The sequence below is a fragment of the Podarcis tiliguerta genome (assembly GCF_965153285.1).
Source record: "Podarcis tiliguerta genome assembly, chromosome: 1".
Classification (NCBI taxonomy): Eukaryota; Metazoa; Chordata; class Lepidosauria; order Squamata; family Lacertidae; genus Podarcis; species Podarcis tiliguerta.
In genome coordinates, this window is record NC_139534.1 from 47991161 (window position 1) to 48007156 (window position 15996).

At 41.3% G+C, this 15996-nt stretch overlaps 1 long non-coding RNA gene across 1 annotated transcript; it reads right to left on the bottom strand.

The window, feature by feature from the left end:
- Positions 1-10230: 10230 nt before the first annotated feature.
- On the bottom strand, positions 10231-14700 carry LOC310678326. Its single transcript, XR_014511733.1, has 3 exons — positions 14376-14700; positions 12110-12221; positions 10231-10605 (listed from the first exon to the last, which is right to left on the bottom strand). It is a non-coding gene; the product is annotated as an uncharacterized lncRNA (long non-coding RNA).
- Positions 14701-15996: the final 1296 nt, after the last annotated feature.

Consider the following 15996-nt stretch of genomic DNA (forward strand, 5'->3'; position numbering starts at 1 on the left):
GATTCCGGTGAATATGATTGTTTCACCCCCCCCCCCAAAATAAGGCAGAATGGAAATTGATGTCTTCCAATATCTCTATTCTCAACCCAGCTTTTCCAGTCCTTCTTTTCAGGAAAAAATAGTTAATTCTTTCGTACAAACAAATGTTCCCAAAACATTTCCAGCGTGTTTTTCAAAGGAAAATGGTTGGCCCTTATATCTTGCTTATTGGTATTCCCACTTATATGGTTTTGCTTTCAGCTGTGAGTAGCTTGTGATTGCTTTGTTTCATTTGCTTTTGTAAAAGGTTCATTAGCCATGTAAATTTCACATAAGGCTGACCTCACCCTTTGGGGCGTATGTGAGGAGACCACACAAGTGAGAAATGAAAGCAGAATAACACTTTGAGAAGCAAGGGGTTTTGCTTTGAAACAGCTTTGCCTGTTGTAAGCGAGATAATTTCTCCTTGCAAACGAGATGTAATCCAGTGCTGATGCTATCAGTAGTTGGCTGTAAGATTAAAATATTGTTTAAAAACCACAACAGCTCTGTATAGTTGTGCCAGAAATGAAAATAGTAAACTTAATCTCAGCTTCAAAACTCCTCACCTATCCTCAGGGGTAGTTCATTGTAACCCATTCCCCATCTGGCATAGAAGTAAGGTGGCCACTTATCACCATCAAAATGAGAAATGAAGGAGGGCACACCAATTTTTATAATATCTGCAGTTGCTAATTTAGATGTGGAGATAATTTAGAAATAATTGCTATACAGTGGTACCTCGGGTTAAGTACTTAATTTGTTCCAGAGGTTTGTTATTAACCTGAAACTGTTCTTAACCTGAAGCACCACTTTAGCTAATGGGGCCTCCTGCTGCCGCTGCGCCACCATAGCATGATTTCTATTCTTATTCAGAGTCTGTAACCTGAAGCGTATGTAACCCGAGGTAGCACTGTACTTTAAACAGACATACATGCCATTGTGAGAAAGACTGTGACCATGTGAACTGACTGCACACTCAGCCTCTGGTCCATGAGGTAGCTATGGGTGAACAACTTCAGAAGAGCATCCTCCTCCTCAGGGGTCTTTGCCTTTGAACTGATCTAGATAGCTCTTCAAATAGAGGACTTCTTCAAACAGAGGACTGTCCTGTGGCAAATGGGAGATTGTACTCTGCAAAGTAGGACAAATGGCTATCCTACTCCATGCAAGCATTTTGGTGCATAACATTTTAGACCTCTTTTTTTCTGGATCTATCCCTTTGTGCTCGAAGTTGTTTGTCACATTTGCTGTCTGTACAAATCAAGGGGCTTATGCCTTCTTCCCTAGCCTTCTTACAAATGCACTTCCAGTAATGAGATTTCAGTAAACGCATTAGTGAGATAGGATAACTATCAGTAACCACAACAAAAGCCAGATCAAATACAAGGTGCAATCTAACTGGGAAACATGTAAACACTTAAATGAGATCTTGGCATCAATAAGGGATTTCTTGTTCTACTATAATTATGTTATAATGGTGAAAGTTGCCTTAGCATGAAATGGACATTGGAATAAATGCAGCACTTTTGAAGAAATATATATGTATGTATAATCCCTTTCATCAAAGACTGTGAAAGACATGTAGAATTACTGTTTTGTACTCTGAAATGTAGGTATTTCATTTGCAAACGATATTTTGCTCACTGCCACTTTAGCCAGAATTTTAGAGTGAAATTGTAAAACTGAGTTGTTCTGTGTATGTTTTAAAAAATATGAATGGAGTCCCCCCCCCCCCCAGTTTGCTTCCCCTGTTTGTGTTGTCTTTATCTCTCTGATGTGACACTTTTATCATTCTGATAGTGTATAAGTGAAACCTTTCACCATTACTTTGATTATGTTTATGTAGCCTCCAAAATATTTGCAACTCTGTTATAGAAAGACACCCATGTTGAAACACAGCTGTGGTCAATGTATTATGCACAAGCAAAAACGTGCAAGGTGGACTCACATAGATGACAGGGGCATCTGGATGAGAGCCTCTAAAGATGACCTCAGTGCATAGACAGGTTGTTATGAGGATAGACATTACTTTACATTTGAAATTTCGGGGGGGGGGGGGGTTGTACAGAAGAGTCCTCTGCACACATCAAATCAAAGCAAATCGTATCACAGACTGTACACAGCAGATACCTGCAGGCCTCACAAGAGTATATCTCTAAACCATTAACATTTTTAGGTGCATACTTAAAACATTCTCGATATCCTGAGTGATTTCAAGTTAGGGCTCCTTCAGATGACCTGTTTATCTAGGATTCATCCTGATTTGCTTATGCAAAACTTGCTTATTTATTTATACAAAAGTATTTATATCCTGCTTGTTATAAGAATTTTAAGGTCATACTGTTCATAACTGTAACTGTAAACCACGTGTCTGAAACCCCACAGAAAAGGTCCTGAACAAATTGACTTCAAATATTTCTCTGCAAGGTCAAAGTGGGAAACCTTGAAAAAAAGAAAAGTTGTGCTAGGGTAACAGAGCCCTTTAGTCCACTTTAATCGCAGAAAACTTAATTTCTGGCATGCGCTTGAATTCCTCCCAAAAGATAGTGACATCCTGCAGGCACTCTTAGTAAACTGTGCTCAATTTCTCAGCACCCGCTACTGACAGTGCAGGTCTACATGTTGCTGACATAGGAAGTCCTTACAAATGCAGTAGACACAGGCAAGATTCAAGAAATGCATTCTAAATGCTGCAGTGTTACAGGGACATTTCTGAGACACCCCCACACACACTTCTGCATTTTTTCTTTGTTTACAATGGGTTAAAAATGCAGGCTTCGATTTAAATGTCTTATTTAAAGCCCTACTGGAGAGTTGAGAAACTGTGCCAGACACTTTAACAAATCTGTCCAAATATTCACAGTGTTACTTATCATTCTCACATCAATTAAATATGTGCTAACTGTAATTATTTCTGCTCTGCTTCATTATTTCTCCTCAGCCTTACTAATAAACTGCTCTAGACCATCCAAGTTTGCTTCCCCACCCCCCTTTTCTTATTAGGGCTCCAACATACATTACAGTAAAGCAATCAATATTCCAAGGTAAGAAAAACACGGCATGTTACACCCCATGCCTTTGCAAAATGTATGAATGTTCACTGTGACCCTCTCCAGAACTGTGTTGGAAATTGGTAATGAGTGATAATTACTACATTATAAGAAGAGCAGCATGAAGAAATTACAACTCCACACTATGTTGCTGCTTGCTACGGATACACCTCCTTGTAAGGTAAACATGTTTTATGGTGGCTAGTAACTAAACTAAATCCTGTCACAGATATATCAGCGCCCTAAGCAGAAAATCCAAATGACAACAGATGGGCATCAGTAGCTCCAGTGATAGAAAAATATTATTATGCTATTATAACAAGCCAAATAATTGACAGTTTGCTACTCTTAAATGGAACCAGAAAACTGTCATCTTATCCTAGCTAATGATAAGGACAGTCTGCTATTTTTGTTTGCATCTTCAGCAGTCCTACATAACATGTTCCTTGCGTCACATAATTTTTAGCATATGGTTACAATTGGATTACAAAAGAGCTGAGAATTCTTTTTCTGCCCAGTTTTTGCAGCCAGGCCCATTACTTAAAATCATAGAATCATAGAATCATAGAGTTGGAAGAGACCACAAGGGCCATCGAGTCCAACCCCCTGCCAAGCAGGAAACACCATCAGAGCACTCCTATAGAATCATAGAAGATATGAGGCCCAGACCCAAAGACACAAATTTGGAGAAAACTTGCACATGTTTAAGTCTTTCTTCAGTGGACATTGGAACTAGAAAGTTGATGTGTAGCTGGTTTGAAACAACTTTCTATGTCCTCCACCCCCCCTGCCCCACTACAGACATTATCTTCCAGATAGTATGGAAACCTCCTATACAAAGCAATATATCAGACATGTAATCAGAATAAACCCCACTCTGTGTTTGCAGCCTCAACCATCAATGCAAAAACAAATAAACAAAAAACCCACATGAAACAAGCTAGATTTCCCCAGTTTATAATGAAAAGGGAACTGGGTTGATCTCTTTAAAGAAAGAAACTCAAGGTCAAAGAAAAGGGGGAAGAAAATAAAAACACCTATTCCTGCTTCAGTACAGTTCCAGAAAGGATTGATGGTGGCAGTCTTGTGCCCACTTACCTGGGTGTAAGCTCCATTGAACTTAATGAGACTTCTGAGTGGGCATGCTTTTCAGAAAAAGCAAATTATTATATTCCCTCTGCTTATCCAATCTGATTTCTGTGGACAGGTGTGGTTATTTGTGATGTACTGTTGCTGATAAGTGAATGGAATGATGAGGGGATGAGTGAGATAGTGAGAAACACTGGACTGAGCAATGATGAACCTGATGTGTACTAACAGTTGAACGCAAGGAGGTTTCTACACTTGACCCAAGCTCACAAGGGGGGGGGGGGGAGAGAAAAGAAATCAAAACATTCTGAAGGAATGATTTGCATCCTCATCAGGCTGCCAAACTGCCAGAATGTGAAATTGGTAGGGTGGTGGATAGGAAAATTTGCTTAGAGCCCTGGCTTATATGGACATTTGAACAATGCTAAAACCTTGACTAAACTACATGACTAGTTGTCAGCTGTTGAAGGGAGTTTCAGTGCAGCAGCATCTGCAGGGTTACCCCTGGTCTAGCTCTTTTGTGGCATTTGATGCTGGTCACTCTGATCTGCCAGGTTCCTCCTCTTCTAGGTTGGGACCTGAGCTACTGCCCAGGACAGGTGGCATGATAAAGAACACCCATTCCCACAGGTGGCTATGTGGACCTCACTGGTTAATTTAGGTACTCAACTCATTCATTTGTTACTTTCTATATGTAGTCCTATATGTTGTGGTGGGTAGTTTATTGAGTTCTGCTGTGAGAGATCCAGGTTCAAATATTTCCTCAGGGCAGGACAATGAGAAAAGTGATAAAAACTGTACAGCACTTTGTACCTTGGAAAGTCCTATAGAAATGATTAATATTATTAAACAGAGACAGCTGTGGGAGCAAGACATGATTGAAAATCACACAGCCATTTAGGTACATTGAAAATGGCCCCTATATTGCATTTATGTCAGTTTTTGCTCCAATAAACTCTGGAATCCATCACAAGTATTTTCATAGTGCATCCATTATAATCTAGTTGCAGTGTGAACAAAGTTTTCTTGATTAAATAATCAATGAGACACTGATTAAGTTTGCCAAATGTCACTTGACCAAAACCCTGGCATTGCTGGGTGAGCTCGCTTTATGTGACAGCCATTGTTACATGAGAGTTACCTCCAGTTCCAACCAGGTTACTAGGTAGATACTAGCTATTGGATAGATTCACTTGCTGGTCACCAGTAGTAGGTTCACTAAAAGTAATTACTCTTTCCCATGGACAGCTGTTTCCTGAAGCTATTGAAACAAGAGATCCTTCATTAGATGGTGTAAGCTTTAATGATATTCCTAGCTTCATATAATTATGAAAAAGGTATGCACCATGAGAAAAGTTTGCATCCACCTTGCCATTCTGATCTGATCTGATACCATGACAGATCCTACTAGTATACTCTGTTCAGCATATAATACTTATAAGGAGGTAGCTTACAAGAAACATTAAAACACATTGAGTTGTACATTTACTCAGACTAGAATGCTTGATGGTAGATCACTCTGGGGATGGGGAGATGGAAAAACCCTTCCCGGAGGTGATCCATCCCTGACTTGCTAACTGATTAAAGGTTATTGAAGCACCTCCTAAGCAGCCTATTTCCTTATATCAGGAATGGGGAACATTAAACTTCTCATCAGCACAAACCACCATCTCCAATATAATGGTTACAGACATTTCAGGTTGCAGATGCTTCAGGTTACAGACTCCGCTAACCCAGAAATAGTACCTTGGGTTAAGAACTTTGCTTCAGGATGAGAACAGAAGTCACGCGGCAGCAGTGGGAGGCCCCATTAGCTCAGTGGGAGGCCCTCAGGTTAAGAATGGTTACAGGTTAAGAACAGACCTCCAGAATGAATTAAGTACTTAACCTGAGGTACCACTGTAGTTAGGAATGATGGTACTTGGAGTCCAACAAGAAGTGCAGGGCTTCAGGTTTCCCATCCCTGCATTGCACAGGTAGGGAGATACACACCGTAACTTCAGATTGCACACTGTCCTCAGTGTCAGTTTCCTTACATACCCCCAGCAAATGAATTAGACCCATTCATGGATAATGCCTGTCAATGGCTATTAACAGCTTAAATCTGGGCACCAGGTGCTAGAACAAAAAATGGGGTATCCATTCTAGGTTTCCCTCTGGATCTAGCTACAGCTGAAATATAATACTGGAACAGATGATCTTTGGTCAGATATATGAAAGAAATTGTTAAGTTCATAGCACATACATGTATACTATACTACAAATATTGCTGATGTTTAACATAACTCTACTGTTTTGTTTTGTTTTGAGCTTCACATCCTTGAATTCCTGATACTAGCTGAGAAAACAACATTCTGGCTGGTTAGGATTCACAATTCTGGGTTCCCTTCTGTTGTCAAGTTTGCTAGCGTGCCTGCACACATGTCTTGCACTTGTAGTGGCAGAGAAGCTAATTTGGGAGGAATTAGCAATGCTACTCTTGGGATCTTGACTGGAGCCCACTGGGAACACACAGACAGAACTGCATTGGCTAAGGATACCTGGCTAACTTTGGAAAGCATAGAACTGCTCAATATGGGAGCAGTATTAGTTTGCCTGCTTTAGCAATAACCACAACTTTGCAGCAATTGTGTGTGTGTGTGTGAGAGAGAGAGAGAGAGAGAGAGAAAGAGAGAGAGAGAATGAGAGAGACTGTACAAAAAAATATGGGAAGAAGGTGATCACACACCAACATAAAATGATTTCTGAAGGAACAAAATGGTTTTGCAGCTTGAAATGCCACTGCTGAAGCATACAGAATAGAAAGGGTTAATAATGGATTGCACACGTTAACCCACCCATGTGTTACCTAGACCATAAACTTCACAGATAGAGAAGAGAGAACAGAGAGGCAGAATATAGCTCCATATGGAATGATGGAGAGGAGTCTAACAGAGCAAATCAACCTCCTGATCTGCCATGCTGGAAAAGGTCAGGATGGGGCCAAGGTGTCTTTCCACACAGCTCTGAAAACCTCTGCAGGCCTCCACTATTTGTGTGGAAGCTGCACAGGCAAGGAGCATCTCAATATGTCTATCCAAGTGGTGTCCGAAGCAACTATTGACAGTATCCCTGTTAGGGGGAAACCTCAAAGCTGAGAAGAATGTGGATGCTCTCTGCTGTGCAGCCAAGGGTGAGGCAGAAGACAGAATGAACCAATCTCTCCTGAAATTTAGCAAATTCTGTTCTTCAGAAAGGCAAGTTTGTGCTGTGTATTTGCCACCCAGTTGCCTTATTTACTTATTATTTGCCGCATTCAAAGGCTGCCTTCCACAGCCTTGCAACATCTATAACATTACAAATAACAAAATAATAAGAAACATCATCTAAAACAGAACAATTCTAAAAATCACCAGAGCGAGAGAAAACAGGACCAGCAGACTAAAACAATGTAAGTGTAAAAATAGACAGCAGCAAAAGCACATTCAAAGTCCATCAACAGGAAAGCATAACATAAATATCAACCTTTTGAAATGCACTGACCTTTTCGTCCCTTCCATCTAATTGTGTTGATTTAGCCCCTGGCATCTAATCTTGCTAATTTTATGTCATTCACTTCTCATGTGGAACTGATCTCTCCACTACTTTTGGTACAATATAAGATCTATTCTTTTCTCAAGGATGCACCCAAAGGGATGAATATCTCACTCATTGTAGCCACTGAAAACTGGTTTCTACAAAGTCAGTTCCATTGGTCCTTCTAGCTCTGTAATGTTTACACCAGTGTTTCCCAAACTTGGGTCTCCAACTCGTTTTTTGGACTACAACTCCCATCATCCCTAGCTAGCAAGACCACTGATCAAGGATTATGGGAACTGTAGTCTGCAAACAGCTACAAACACTGGTATACACTAACTGGATCAGCTCTTTTAAATCAGGTGCCTTTCCCAGCTCTACCTGGATTTGCTGGGGATTGAACCCAGGAACTGCTGCATCTAAAGCAGGTGCCCTGCTGCTGAGCGATGGCCCTTACCTGATATGTGTTATTCATTTGATTTAAAAATTATATGCTGCCCGATTGTAATAAAACCTCCTAGGTGGTTTAACAGTAAATGTTGAAATTGTCAGGAAAATGGTTAAAAACATTTAAAGATAATTAAAATTAATGGTAAAATAGATTAAAACATGTCCACATCCACCTGTCCAGACAGGTTGGCCTAAGCAAAAGTGTTTCAGGCAGGCACTGAGAAGAGCACAGCAAACACACCTGCCAGGTGTCAATGGGCAAAGGGTTCCAAACTGTAGGTGCTGCCACACTAACATGATGGGTAACTATTGGAACATATAAGCATATGTTTGTAAGCAAACCCTCATTTGGTGTGTGATTTTTTTTCTACTTAAACACGCATAGAAACACAGCTTTAGATTTATAACCGGCAACTAATTAACAAAGACAATATGTTCTCTTGATTTAATTATTCCGCTGCTGTTGGTTTCTTATTATCATAATTGTCATGATCACTGTGTAGCCCTCACTTTTAGGAATGATTTTTTTTTTTAATTGTGGGTTGATGTTTTTTTAATACCAACAGAAATAGTGGGAACTGCTCAGTCTATGAGAAATGCTTACCTTTTTGGGGTGATCAGTTAAAAATGTGTGGAATAAGTAAAAAGTAGATATTATTCAATATTAGTCTTCAGAAATGTAGCTATAGCACTAACTGCTCCATTTCTGCCTGTACTGCCTTCCATTGGTGTAGAAAGTCTCTATACCAGGCATAGGCAAACTCGGCCCTCCAGATGTTTTGGGACTACAACTCCCATCATCCCTGACCACTGGTCCTGTTAGCTAGGGATGATGGGAGTTGTAGTCCCAAAACATCTGGAGGGCCAAGTTTGCCTATGCCTGCTCTATACAGAGATAGAGAACCTGTGTACTTCAACTCCCATCATCCCCAGCCAGCATCATCACTAGCCACCAATGTGATTGCAAGTTGTTTTAATGGTGTAACCCACCTGGGGACTGTAGGGGAACAGCAGGAAATCCATCCAGATTGAATATATAACTCCCTCTGCCCATGAACATGCAGTTCATCCTTCTAAGGCTTCTTCCAAATTCTGCCAACTCTGTGTGGCACTTCTAAGTTTAGTTCAAATTCTGACTTTTCAGCATCAGATCCAGACATGACTTGCCTCTTCCTCCCATCAGCCTATTTTTGCTACCCACCATCGGAAGCAAAAAGCTCCACACATATGTTCAGAGGAAACGTTTTGTCAGGACAGCATGATTAGACCTTCAAGCATAGCACCTTATTTTTTCCCTTTGTTACAGGTGACCAAAAGTATACTCAAGTTATGGTTTTCTTTATACATTATAACTTAGAAAATAAAATTGCAGGCTTGGTGCCCTGGTGTTTCTTTGTCAATTCTGGGAAGAAGAGAAATGCTCTTGCTTTGTAAAACTTCCACAGGGCATTTCTAAATACATTTCCCAATGTGCCAGGTGGCCCATGGCGATTTCCTTCAGTGTTCCTTCTATGAAATCAAATGAGTGTGCTTTGGAACCAGGGATATTCACAGCCTGTGGACAGCACTTCAGGTTTTAAGTGCTCATAAATGTCAAAATGTTACTGAGGGGGGCAGAGAACTTGTCATGGGGGCACTGATTCGTTTGGTGACTGTGACATGTAGTCTAGCATAGAGCTGCTCTTCAAAAGCGTGTCAAGATTGCGGGGCACCTAGGAAGCTCCTATCGCTCAAGATGGGAGGCCAAGTCATCACAGTTCCTCCTTGTGGGGTTTGGATTCTCAGGTTGAACGGATTCTACTCCCTTTGTGATCAGGAGAATAAAGGTCCTACTGAATAGAAGATATATGCTGGAGAAACAAGTAGCCATATAATAAAGTAAGGGCTTGTGGCCGTGGCAAAGAGCAGCAGGAGGGACAGCGAGAACTCAAACAGTCCACTTTATGGTTTAAAATGAACAAATAGTTAAACAGTTGTTATTCCTACAGCAGTCATCAGAACATGCAGCCATGTCATTAAATAACACCTAACAACAGGAAGCAACTAAAAATATACAAACAAAACATTTAGGAAATCCTGCAGCTTCAGGAAAACAGAGCTTTGAATTGTGTTTTTAATGATTAGGGTTCACGGGAGTGCAATAGTCAGGTTGCTAATCTGTCCAGTCACAAAGACAATGTTAGGTCAAGGCTTTCAACCTCAGGCCAGGAGATACATTAAGGAAGGCTATGCGTTTGTTTTTCTATAGAGAATTTACACTGAACGAGAACGGCAAATGGGCTAGACCAAGCCTTTTGTTTTTTTTACCCTGACATAGAGTCATGCACCTAATTAGTTGACTCCGGTGTGATGACTGCTGGATATCGGTTGCCTCTTCAGCCGGTTTCCAATTAGATGAGCACCAGGTTTAGAGTTTTGTTTTCTGCAGCTCCTCAGGTCACTGAAAGAAAAGGTCAGGAGTTCACCTGCTCACCTGCTCGTTCTTACCTGTCAAGCTCTTGGTGGTTTAACTCTCAGCAAAAAGTGTGCACTTGAGCTGGAACAGAGTTTTTAAAAGAAAACACATTGTAACAGGAAGGACAGCAACAACAATCCAATTTGTTTCCTTGTGTGCAATGAGAATGAGATTAATACACATTGAAGAAGAAGAAGAAGAGGAGGAGGAGGAGGAGGAGTTTGGATTTGATATCCCGCCTTTCACTCCCTTTAAGGAGTCTGAAAGCGGCTAACATTCTCCTTTCCCTTCCTCCCCCACAACAAACACTCTGTGAGGTGAGTGGGGCTGAGAGACTTCAGAGAAGTGTGACTGGCCCAAGGTCACCCAGCAGTTGCATGTGGAGGAGCGGAGACGCGAACCCGATTCCCCAGATTACATAACCACTACACCACACTGGTTCTGGCACACATTGCTAAGCTATTGCTATTCATTCCCCTTTGTTACATTATATAGCTGTGGCATGATACAGAATTTGTGTTACTATGGATCTGTGGTATTCTGGAATAATGCTACAACCTTAGACACCACGGGGCTGAGGAACATCTGGCCCTGTGGGACTCAGTGGGCCTGGTTTGGCTCACAAGGCTATTTCCTACAAACGTGCCTCATGCCTGATTTCATATATGATATTAAGTGTGGGGCAAGTATAGAAACAGTGAGGAAGGAACAATCAGGATTTTAAAAGGTGTTCTGAATTTATATTTAGAAGCAGGGTTCCTTGTCAACACCAATAAGCTGACCTTCAAAGCCTCTTTGAAAGTGGGTTCCCAGCACCATTAAAGAAGGTTGCTATAACTCAATCAGCCACCTCCTTGAGGATTAAAACTAATATCAAATTTGTATACCACTCTTCAGCCAAAGATCTCAGGGTGGTTCCCAGAACTGACCAAGAAACATTTTGCATTTTTATGTTGTGAACTGTCCTGTGATCTTCAGATGCAGAGCAGTGTACAAATGTAATAAATAAATGATAAATAAATATATCATCTGAATTTGATGTTGGAAAAATAAGAAACTGAACTTGACAGATCCCCAGTCCCTAGTGTAACTGAAATAGTAGCAGAGATTCTTAATATAAGGTTTGCAATGAAAGAAAAGATGCCTCCTTGAAATGCAGGTGGTTTTCTGCAGATTTATCATGGTATGTGGGAACAGAATTAAACTTATCTAGGGCATTTGAGAGCAACAAATTAAATAAAAGATCAAAAGTGGCTTTGGGGTTTTCCACTCTTCATGTAAATTGCCTGAAGGTGGAGGGAATCTCATAAGGATTTGGAAGAAATGTAGTTTCTTTTCTTCCTCTATTACTTCACTTCTGTAATACAAAGGAAGAAAATCTCTTAATAAACAGAATTATTTTTAAAATGCCCTGTGGCTTAGCTGCCCAGCTAATATTTTCTCAGTATGATGCTTTGCAAAAAGGGTGACCATAACATTGTTCAATTACCTGCTTTAGATGTTCAGACATTCCATTTCACCATGACAATATTTTCCTCTGTGTGTGCAGCCTCTCTGCCTGTCTGTTTGTGTATCTCAACAGTCAGGCAAATTCTGAAAATCTGAGGACAAGCACATTATTATTTCAGACCTTAAAGGTTGTTTTCATTAGGCCAATTTAAAGTCATTTTTTCCATCTACAAATAACCAAAGGCAGCTTCCTCCAAACATGCCCAACCCACATCTTCTCATGCATCTATAAGCTATATGGAAATATTCATAGCTGTCAAGCACTGCCATCAGGATTTGTGTCCCCAGCGGTTCGCTGGAGTGAGAAGCCTCAAGCCTCAGGTGATGCCAAAAGAAACGGAAAGGAATATGCAAGCCTTTTTTTATACTCATCAAGTTTTAAAATCTTGTATCATTGCCACATAGATCTGCAGCTCTGCCTATCTGTGTCCACCTCCCCTGAGCTCCTGTGGTGCAGAGGAGAAGATGCCATCAAAAGCTGAGAGGGAGGGAGTACAATATATACTGTGTTTGGGGATCTTCCAGCCTTTTTTCTGGGAGATTCTCTCAGTGTCCCTACAACTGAAGAAAGCAAAGCCAAATGCCCCCAGGAATCTCCCCAGGCCTTATCTCTCACTGGCTTGGCGCTGGAATGTGTCTTTGAAGTGTGAGCTTGCCCCTTGCTTGCCTGGGTGGAGAGATGTGGGGTAGGGGCAACTGTACAAGCATGTAACATCCACTACTCTCCATTTTTGCCTCTGGCCATCTCCTCTTTTGCCTCTGGCCCTGCTTTCTACTGCAGCATCTAGAAGGTTTGCCATGAGGTGATGCAGTCCTTGGACTAGAAAGGTCCCCCCCACCTCTGGTCAAGTGAACAGCACTACTTTTTGGTCTTCTTCAGTTTGGCAATAGAACTGTTACCATTATTCCAATCCCAACCTTAAAACACTTTGTATGCTTAGCAATCCACAAACTTCCCTTTAATGCAGGGATGGGAAACCTGTGGCCCTCCAGATGTTGTAGAAGTACAACTCTCATCATCCCTAGCTAGCACAACCCAATGGTCAGTGGTGATAGGAGTTGTAGTCAAACAACATCTGGAGGGCCCCAAGTTCCGCATCCCTGTGGATACCTTGCTAATTCTGTTGGCCCCATTTCATGGATTTGGGAGGTAGACCCAGCTGTGATATTACTGCTTAGTTGCTTGTTGAGTTGCTTGCTTGCCTGGTCTCAGCTAACAAACAGGGACAAACTGGAACCTGCTAGTGGTTTGACATGGAACATACACAGCACAAGCAAGAAAGATACTGTCTAGTATTGCAACTGAGGGATGAACACAACATGATGTTATTCATGCAACTAGGAAATTGCACATTGTTGTTGGAAGTAAATAGCCAGCAAAGGGCTCTCTGATCCAGACTGGGACCATACATGGTGGGAAGAGCGGCTTTAAATTCCCCTGAAATTGCCACAACACAGATTACATCTCTCTGTAGTTCCTCCCTTTTTCCCATCAGGGTAAAAACAATCCATCATTCACACAGTTGGACCATTGGATTGTGTGTGCATGTGTTCATATGTGTGCATGTTTGGGACAATCAGAGCAGAGGCAGCATGGAATTTATAAACTGCAATTTTTCTATTAGTTTATGAAGCTAATAGTAGCTACAAAGTGAATGAGATTATTTATATCTGCTAACCCCCCCCCCCCAGTTGCCCTCTTAAAGGAACAGAAACATCCACCCAGATGGATGTTGGCAATTCATCAATTAGTAAACCAGCTCTGTGAAAAATGAAAGTCCAAATGTCATTTCCTCCCATTTCACATTTGAATGATTTGTCGCCATTATCTCAAATGAAGCCTGCAGAACATAAGGCCTGCAGACCTACTGCAGTTGTCTACCTGACTTTTTAACAGACCATTGGGGGCAATCTCTGCTACAATTATTGCTACTCTCAGTAAAGTTTAGTTCATTTATAGGCCTTTTTTCAGTGGTGCCTAAAATACAGCATCATAAAAACAACAACTTAAAGGGACGGGGTTAAGGTTTTGTAGAGGAATTAGAGAACTCTGAATCTGGAATTCAGCAAGGAAAAACTGGAGCTATTTCCCCCATCTTTGGTGTGTATGTGAAATAGCTTGGTTTACCGAGTCCATTCCTGCATCATCCTCAGAGGGCTGCCCGTAACTGACGGGACTAATGGAAGAAAAGGGAAGTAATAGTGGTAATAGTCAACTGGCCAGAAACACAAGCAAGCAAACTGACATGGGTATCTGACGTTCTTCTAACTGCAGCTTGGCATGTAGGAATCAACAGGTGAAGCTTTTCATCATGGAGGTAGGCACTTGCTAATGTCTGAAAATCAAATCACCAGATGCTGGTAAGGCAATCCAAGAGATGAGAAGTGGGAGCACAGAAAAGCATGTGTTGATGCAGGCGGAGAGCTTGAGTGTGAGAGGAATTAAAAGGCAACAGATAAAAGAGATAGCAGAAATGGCAGTGCAGAGAGAACTGTGAATAAAAGAGTCCACTAAGGGGTTCTGACAGTGGCGCCATCAGAATAGGACTTTGGAGGAAAAGTCCAGGGCTCCACCCTGCATATTGGGGAGCCCTAAATGCAGCTGGACCATAAAGAAGGCTGATCGCCGAAGAATTGACGCTTTTGAATTATGGTGCTGGAGGAGACTCTTGAGAGTCCCATGGACTGCAAGAAGATCAAACGCATCCATTCTTAAGGAAATCAGCCCTGAGTGCTCACCGGAAGGACAGATCCTGAAGCTGAGGCTCCAATACTTTGGCCACCTCATGAGAAGAGAAGACTCCCTGGAAAAGACCCTGATGCTGGGAAAGATGGAGGCCACAAGGAGAAGGGGACGACAGAGGACGAGATGGTTGGACAGTGTTCTTGAAGCTACAAACATGAGTCTGACCAAACTGCGGGTGGCAGTGGAAGATAGGAGTGCCTGGCGTGCTCTGGTCACGAAGAGTCAGACACGACTAAACAACTAAACAACAACAAAATGCAGCTGGGCCAGTTTACCACATTTTGAAGTAATACAGTTACCATTTAAAGTGGGAGCATCTGTAAGATCATTAATCCCAGGGTCCAAAATTACCTAATGATAGCACAGAGTACAGAGGAAATTTTACAGGCAGGGTGGGACAGGATAACAAAGAATAGGATAAAAAAATAGAGCATTGGGTTAAAAATATGTCAGAAATGCTTTCCTACTTTACGTTGCAATTCTGCACACAACTTCCATGAGCACGTCCCAATGAACTAAATGGGACCCACTTTTGAGTAGACATGCATAGGCCTGTAGCCTTAGGATTTAATCAAAATGTCATGGTTCTCAGAGTGATTTGGGTTTTGCAACTCTGACTTAGATTGTTAGATCTGTAAGACAAGACAATTGAGAAAGTACAAGAGGATGTTAGCCACAGGACAAGTGATATGCAGTCGCAATGTAGGTTGTGAAAAGCCCATTAATCAGACATCCATGGACTTTTTTCTTTCTTTAAATAGCTCAAATATTTACTCATGAGTAGCTGTAGCTGTAGCCTGGATTTATTCCAGAAAAGGATTTGCGGTGTAACTTGCTCCACTGAGTTTCGTAATTGAAATAATGTGCAAGATAAACTGACAAGCTACTTTGGCGGAATTTATTATAAATATTAATACCCTGCTTTCTCATGACTTGTGCCCAAGGCATGCTTGTAAACTATTCTGGAATGGAGTAACTGATAGCCACATTACAGCTGATGTGCATTTAAAGAAAGACAAACCCAAACTTTCAGAGGACACCTAAAGAGATTAAACTGAAATGCTGCTCCAGGCTCTACTGCAAGTCCAAAAGACGTTGATAGATTTGCTTTCCTTTCAGAT